This window comes from Chroicocephalus ridibundus, unplaced genomic scaffold (assembly GCF_963924245.1).
Source record: "Chroicocephalus ridibundus unplaced genomic scaffold, bChrRid1.1 SCAFFOLD_70, whole genome shotgun sequence".
Classification (NCBI taxonomy): Eukaryota; Metazoa; Chordata; class Aves; order Charadriiformes; family Laridae; genus Chroicocephalus; species Chroicocephalus ridibundus.
In genome coordinates, this window is record NW_026961580.1 from 1,082,325 (window position 1) to 1,090,918 (window position 8,594).

Genomic DNA, 8,594 nt, shown 5'->3' on the forward strand with positions numbered 1-8,594 from the left:
GGCACCTGCAAAACCAAAGACAAACACTCCCCTGAGCTGCAATGTAGCACTGGGCTATTAGACACCAACGTGTCCACAACCGCCTCACTTGCTGGGACTACTCAGTGGGCGTGCAGCATCGCCCCTCTGACCCTGCGTGTCACACCAACCGAAGAAACACACGCCGAGATACTGCCCAAAACCCTACCAAATTCCCCATCTCCCGCTCCCTCACCTTGCCCGCCCATCCTCCCCCGAGGCGTGCAACCTGAAGGCTCGCAAACCACCCATAAAACCCAACCGACACGGGTTGCTTTACAACTTGGAAGTTGCTCCCTCTGAGGCAGATGTGATACTTCAGCCCACCCGCCCCTGCTGACCTTGACTGACTCATCCCCATCCCCACATCCCACGTCATTCATTGCTTCAAAACTTCAAATTGGAAAGAACCAATACATACAGTACTCAGAGCCACATCTTCTCTCTAACACCACGTGCTGACCCACCTTCTTACGTCGCTCTCCTCCTCTACGCTGCCCCAACAAGCTTGTCCCGCTGCATCTGCAAGAACGACATCAGAGAAATCACCCTGAGGCAGAGCAATAGAGTCGTAACAACAAAAAGTCTTGCACCTTTTCACAAATACCATCTAAGGTCCAGATACAACCGTACACAAAGAAAGTTACAAAAAAAAAATCCGCACCAAAACCAGCCGTACCCTCTTCCACATGAGCTCTTCTTCACTGCTGCTGTGTTGCCTTCCCAACATGCCTCTGCTCTTCCCAAACAAAACAGAAGAGGTGTCTACACAGCCTCCCAATGGCTACCCTGAGACAACTCTAACACCTTTGCCCCGATCTACTGGGATTCATGTACTACATATAGACTCTCCACACAACTCCACCCACCCTGGACACTACGTGCCCAGGCAGGGCAGCCCCGAGCCAAACACTCACGGTTACGGACAGACACTACACGGAACGCTACGAACGACACGCCTCAAAGATGAGAGAAAACTCTCAGCAAGAAAGATGACACGGGGACCAAAGTCACCGTCGTGCAAGAAAATCTGTGGGATCGTGATGATGTCAACGTGAAGACGCTCTACGGAACCCCCTGAAGCAAACTGTAGAACGTGATGGTACGTAATAAGAACGGACTGTTGAGCCCGCTAAGATGGACGTGCAGGAAGTCTGGCTTCAAGACCTAAGAACGTAACGACGCAGGGAAGAACTCCCAGACATGGAAGTGGGCCGTCCAGAAACTTCCGAGAGGCAAGATTGATGCACGCTTTAAGATGCTAACGCAAGAAGAGCGTCAGATGAATGATGCTACGCCCACAGGCCCAAGCATTCGAGACCCTAAGGATGACGCCCAGGGCCCCACATCGTGCTCCTGGAGCTCAAAGATGACCTCGAGACCCAAGAGGGGCGAAGATACACAACACAGACCACATGAACGACATGACAACACGCACAGGCTGGAACTGCCCTGCCCGGGACACGCTAGCATCACACTGAACAGTAAGCAACATCCTTTACCTTCCTAAATATGACTGTGCCCCGGGACAGCCCTCGCCACTACGCTAACGTCAAAGACCCCATTTTGCAATTGTCCACCTCGGCCCCTCTCCGGCGCCTGACTGTCAACTTAGCTTTTGGAGGGCCAGGCATCTGAATCCTTCTTCGATGCGGTCCGCAAAAACCAGCTATCCGATACATTTCCGCAGTCACCAGGTTCCTCCTCTTCCTCTGCAAAAGGAAAATAACAAATAACCCCAGAGGCCGCCACAGCACCAGCAATAAGCATCCTGAGAGGAGACGCCAACCTCTTCCACGACACCCTCAGCCTCCCGAATGCCGTGGCGTTCTGCTTGCCCGCTCTGCGCCGATTCCGGAGTCCGAGGCTGCGGTGATAGTTATTCACAGCACCTAAGAGACCAAGAAACACAACATTACCACTGCGCTTCTGCCAAACCGCCACACCATCGACTCCTATCTTCTGTCTTCATTCACATGAAAAAAAAAGTACCCAATTGTATTCATAGAGGCGCCAGTCACATCTTCCCTCTAATGCCACATGCCGAGCCACCTCCGTACAGCGCTCCTCTCGGCTCCCCTACAACACCCTGCACATCTCATCTCTTGGCATCTAAAAAGAGAAAAAAAAAAATCCAACATTACCCCGATGCAGAGCGATAGCTTAATTCCAAAGGTCTTGTTTCTACTTCGGAACACTGTTCAATTAGATCCAACTACAGCCTGCCATCAAAAAAAAAAAAAACCACAGAAAAAGCCCACAAACATTACACCCCACACAAAGCAGCCTGAACATCTTTGAGATACTGCGTCCTTCACTGGCTGGGAACAGCCTCTCCGACTTGGCTCTGCTTATGCCAACACCCACTAATAAAACACCCACGCACCCAACCTACTGAGAGCAAATTAATTCCAGATGACTACCCAACCTTTGCCTCGGTCTCCACAGATCCACATATTAACTGTAGACTCTCGTCACTATTCTGCCTGCCCTGGACTCTACACACCCGGGCAGGGGGGCTCCGAGCCAGACACACACACAAGCACAGACCAACACTACACAAAACGCTAAAAACAACGCACCTCAAGGATGAGAGAAAACTCTCAGCAAGAAGGATGACACCCAGACGGAAGTCACCGTCGGGCAAGACGACCTGGAGACCGTGGTGGTGATGTGAAGAGGCTCTATGGAAGCCCCTGAAACAGAGTGTAGGACATCATCATCTGTGATAAGAAGGGACTGTCAAGACTGATAAGATGTATGCGGGGGAAGCCTGGCTTCAAGACCTAAGAACGTAATGACATAGGGAAGAAGTCCCAGTTGTAGACACGGGCCATCCGGAAACTTCCAAGACGCAAGACCAATGCGAGCTTTAAGCTTCTAACGCAAGACGACCAGCAGCCGAATGGTGCTATGCCCACGGGTGCAGGTGTTCGAGACCCTAGGGATGGCGCCTGAGGCGCCATGCCGTGCTCCTGGAGCTTAAAGACGACCTCGAGACCCGAGAAAGGTCTAAGACACAGAACACGGACCACACGAAAGACAACAACACACACAGGCTGGAACCACCCTGCCCGGGAATGCCGAACAGTAAGCCGCATCCCTTTCGTGCCTAAAGGAGACTGCCCTCCAGGACAAACCTCTCCCCTACGCCAACTTCAAAGACACCTTTTTGCAATTCTCAACCTCGTCCCCTCTCGAGCGCCAGTCTCTCAACTTAGCTTTTGGAGGGCCAGGGGTCCGAATCCATCCTTGAGGCACTCCACAGAAAACAGCCATCCAGTACGTTCCTGTGGTCACCAGCTTCCTCCTCTTCCTCTGCAAAAGGAAAAGAAAAAAAAGTTATCCCAAAAGCAGCCACAGCACCAGCAATAAGCATCCTGAGAGGAGATGCCAACCTCTTCCACAACACCCTCAGCCTCATGAACGCCGAGGCATTCTGCTCGCCCGCTCAGCGCCAATTCCAGAGTCTGACGCTGCGGCAACAGTTATTCACGGCACCTAAGATACCAAGAAACACAGCATTACCACTGCGCTACTGCCAAACCACCAGTCCCGTGCTCCTCCTCGATACTATCTGGCTCGCCTCAAATGCGAGAGCCTAGAGCACACCAGGCTCCGACGACACCCGAACCCATCTGCAAAACCTGTCCAAGAAGGACTCATGAACCCGGCTCCCTTTTCTGGCCCTCCCCCAGCGCCAAAACTTTAGAAACCCCTTCTCTTCTCCCTGAGCTGCCAGGGAAGGAGCCCCACTTCTTCCCCATAGATCCCACCCTTTATTTGCCAGCCCGAACACCCGGCGTTGGACGCTTCTCAAGAGCCACTCTTCCCAGCCTCTCCTTGCGTCCCACCACCACCTCCCATCTTCTGTCTTCCCACAGACTCCGGGCTCTGCTGCAGACCCACAGAGTCAGTGAAGCCCTGATCTGACCTATACCAGGGGCCTGCCACAAGCCGCAAAGGCTCCAGGGACACGGCAAAACCCTGAGCACGGTGGGGGAAGGTGACAAGGCACCCCACATCCTGAAACGCGTTACACCTTATGGCCCTGCTGCTTTCCTGAGAAACGCGAAAACTCCATCTACGGCTGGAGACAAGACGCTCACCCTCAAGTCCCTGCAAAGTAATCTCATCATCTGCCCGACTGAGACAGATTCTATTGGCATCTTACCTGGGATACAGCAAAGCTAGTGGGAAAAAAAAAAACCACAAACAAGAAAGTTCCGTCTTCAATACAGTCAGGGATTCCAGGAAAATGCGCCATGCCTGGAAGAGAGAAAACCATACCCTTAAACTATCTCACCGCCCCCTAAGACTCATTACCACGCGACTCACCTGAAAAACCACAAGGAAGAGAACCGGCACATGAGGCCGCTCTCTACTATACACGCTGCCAAACCTCACCTGGTCCTGAAGGTCTTGCCACCTCCAGCTTCTTACCTGCTATTCTCTAAATGGGATAACATCTCCACCCAAGGAGCTGAGCCGCCTCCAAAGCTGCAATCGACTGAAGGACAGGCAGAGCTCTGACCCTGGAGAAGCCCGGCAGCAGAATGAGCTACCCCAGCAGAGGCTGTGGGTTATATACCCCGGGCCCCGCCCACCCCCGTTCCCACCAGCACCTGGGAAAGGGCCTGGCTGACCTCCACAAGGCATAGAGCCTGCCAGAGGAAAAGCTGCTCCTTTCCTCACAGGCCTGAGAAGTACAGCGTGCAAAACACCAAAACGGAGAAAGCGACCCTTAGAGGAACGGACAATATGTGCTCTTTTATTACAACTACATCAACTGTGTCAGCAACGGGGCCCGGTAGGTACGTAAACTTAATTAAACTTTTGCAGGGCGTAGACATAAAGAGAAAGACATCATCCTAACCTAAATAGGCCAGAAGATCATGAAGCACAATAACAATATTTTTATCAAGACTCAATGTGCTTCAGTTTCCTTGTAAAAGAAACCCCACAACGAGTCATACAGCATTTCTAGCAAGACGACGCATATTATCCGACTTCTGCCAGAACTGTGTTCTGGATCGGACCGACAGACAGAGTGCAAGCAGAGGCTTGTGCGCCGCCCGTAATGCAGTGGCTGAGAAAGAACCAAGGCTTGGGGCCGCCGCTCTCCTCGGCCGAGTCTGCTCCGGTGCCCTGTCTGTCATCATTGCTGTTGTGCCTTAGGCCATGCAGTAAAACAAGTGACACGTGCTCCCTTTTAACTTCTCTCCTGAGGCAGAAAAGAACAAGAGAGAGAGACTTAGGGACTGAAAGATAAACTGAACTGTCATGAAATCTTAACAGCAAAATAATACTGAGAAAAGACAACAGTAACAAGAAAACAATTAAATATATACAGGACATACACAACCCGATACAGAGCTCCCAGGATGACCGCTGCTTCACTGGCAAAGTCCGGAACCAGACTCCGTGACAGACTGGAACCAGACTCCGTGACAGACTGGAACCAGACTCCGGACCTGGTTGCATAAATGCACGGATCGAGGTCAAAGGACAATGAACAGACAGAGGAGTCTTCAGAGGCCAGACAACAGGTACCGACCCCTTTGATCCCCCCGCTTTTATACTGAGCGTGATGAGGATGGGATGGAATACCCCATCAGTCAGATTCGGGTCACCGGTCCCGTCTACTCTTCACCATGGGTGCAACTCCTCTACGCTTTTCTGCTTCCAACCCTCCAACAGGGCAGATATATAAAAGTTAGCTGGGCTGTGCTGTTGTAGGAATAAGTATAAGCAAGAGCCTCTCTGCACGGCATCCCTTCGCATTAAGTGTAAATATAAGTTCTTGGTGCTCTGAAGGCAGATACTACCTGAAAAATACGTCATTATTTTCAGAGAGTTCACTTCATTGGAAGAGACTTACCTGAAAAGTAAAGTGACTGCAAACAACACCAGTTCTGTTGTACCTCAGACCAGCACTTCCACACATGGCTACGTAACCTCACATTCACATGAAAAAAAGAAGAAGTGGCCAAATGTATTCATGGAGCCGCCGGTCACATCTTCCCTTTAAGACCTCGGGCTCAGCCACCTTTGTCCTGCGCCCCCATCAGCTCCCCTGTGTATCCCTGGCCACCTCATCTCTCTGCATCTGAAAAAAAAGCAACACACCAACATCAAACATTACCCTAATGCAGAGCAGTAGCTTAATTCCAAAGGTCTTGTTTCTACTTAGGAACCCTGTTCACATAAGTCCAACTACAGCCTGTCATCCAAAGAAGAGACGCCTGCAAACATTACACCCCACACAATGCAGGTTTACCATCTTTGAGATACTGTCCCCTTCACTAGCCATGAACACCCTCTCCAACTTGTCTCCGCTTATGCCAGCGCCCACTAATGAAACACCCGTCCACACAGCCTCTCGAAAGCTAATCAATTCGAGACGACTGAGCAACCTTTGCCTGGGTCTAGACAGATCCTCATATTCACTACAGACTGCCGTCTGTAAGTCCTGCCGTCTGAAAGTCCAAGACACAGAAGACAGAGCACACAAACTACACAACCGAAGACACAGGCCAGAACTGCCCTGCCCAGCACACACTAGCTTTGTGCTGAAAAGTAACCCACTCCCTTTACCTACTCAGAGGAGACTGCTCCCGCATAGCCCTCTGCTCTAGCCTGACTTTAAAACTCCTCCCTGAAACTGTCAACCTTGGCCCCCCTCCAGCACCTGTCCCTCTACTTCGTTTTCAGAGGGCCAGTGGTCTGAATTCATCCTTGACAAAAAAAAACACAACAAAGAGCTAACTGATGTGTTCCTGCAGTCACCATGTTCCTCTTCATCAGCAAAACAAAAAGAAATCACAGCTCCAGTAGTGACCACCATGACAGTAGATGCCAACCTCTTCCACAACACCCTCATCCTCAGAGGTGCCATGGCAATCCACTCACCTGCTTCACGTCGATTCCAGTCGGAGGCTGCAGCAACAATTATTTATGGCACCTAAGATAACTTTAGAAACTTTAGAAACCCCTTCTCTTCTCCTCAACCGTCAGGGAAGGAGCCTCACTTCTTCCTGACAGCTCCCATCCTGTATTTGCAACCCTGAACCCACTACGCCGGCTGCTTCTCAGGAGCAGCTCTTCTGAGCTGTGCCCTGCGTTTGGCAGGCACCTCCTATCTTGTGTCTTCCCACAGACTCTGGGCTCTGCATCAGACCCACAAAACAAATAATGTCCTGACACAATCTATGAGGGGCCTGCTGCCCGCTGCAAAAACTCTAGGGACACCGTGGCACTCTATGGGCAACGGGGAAAGGTGATGAGCCATGCCATACCCTGAACGACGCTATGCCTTACATCCCTGCTGCTTTCTTGAGAAATGCTAGTGCCATATATGCAGATGCATACAAAACGCTCACCCTAACCCCCATAAGATAATCTCATCATCAACCCAATTAAGAGAAACAATATCAGCAATTTACACAGCATACTGCAAAACTGGTGAAAAACCCACAGTTCTATCTTCAATAAAGTCAGAAATTCTAGGAAAATGCAGTGCTCCTAGAACAAAGAAAAGCATACTATTAAACCATCTGGGCACCCCCTAAACACTCATCACAAAGTTATGACCCGAAAAAAAAAGGAGCATAGCAGTCAACTTTCTACCATACAGGCAGCTGGATGTTTACTGCTCCCGAAGGTCTCAGCTCAGCCTTCTCACCTCTGCCTCCCTAAATGCCGAAACACGCCTGCCCAAACAGCTGAGCCTGTCCCAAAGCTGCAGCAAAGCGAGGGACCAGCAGAGCACCCACCCCACGGGGCCCAGCAGCAGAACGAGCTCCTGAGCCCGGGCTGGGGCTCATGTACCCCGGGCCCCGCCCACCACCCTCAGGCCCCGCCCACCGCCCTTCCCACAATCCCCTGGGAAAGGGGCAGGGCCAACCCCCAGAAGACGTGAAGGCGGGTGGCAGCGGGAGCAGCAGCTTCGCTTCTCCTGCCTTAAGTTCCCAGCAGGCGAAGCACCTCCCCTTTTTATTTCCATTTGGGACCAACCTCTGGTGATTCTCTTACCGCTTTTGTGTGATTTCTGTCCAGTTGCTGCTGTGGAGAAGAGAGCTCTGCAGGGGTTGCATTATTTTTGCGATCTTCAGATATTTTTGTGGTTAACTGATAATCGTGTTTTATCGTTTTGGAAGAGTGTTGGAAGCATATGATTTCCAGAAGACTTATGAGCATTTACGGGCTCCTGGAGGACTAAAGTGCTATAGAGACGCGCGTCAGAGGACTGAGGGGGCACTTCCGGGGTCGTGGAGGACCGAAGTGCCACGGAGACGCGCGTCGTAGGACTGAGGGGGCACTTCCGGGGTCGTGGAGGACCGAAGTGCCACGGAGACGCGCGTCGGAGGACTGAGGGGGCACTTCCGGGGTCCTGGAGGACCGAAGTGCCACGGAGACGAGCGTCGGAGGACTGAGGGGGCACTTCCGGGGTCCTGGAGGACCGCGGGGTCACGTAGATGGAAACCCGGAAAACTGCCGGGCACTGACGGGGCCGCGGTAACGCGTAAGAGCCGATGCGGAGGGGCCGATGGCCGCTCTGGAGGCCGGGCGGGCGG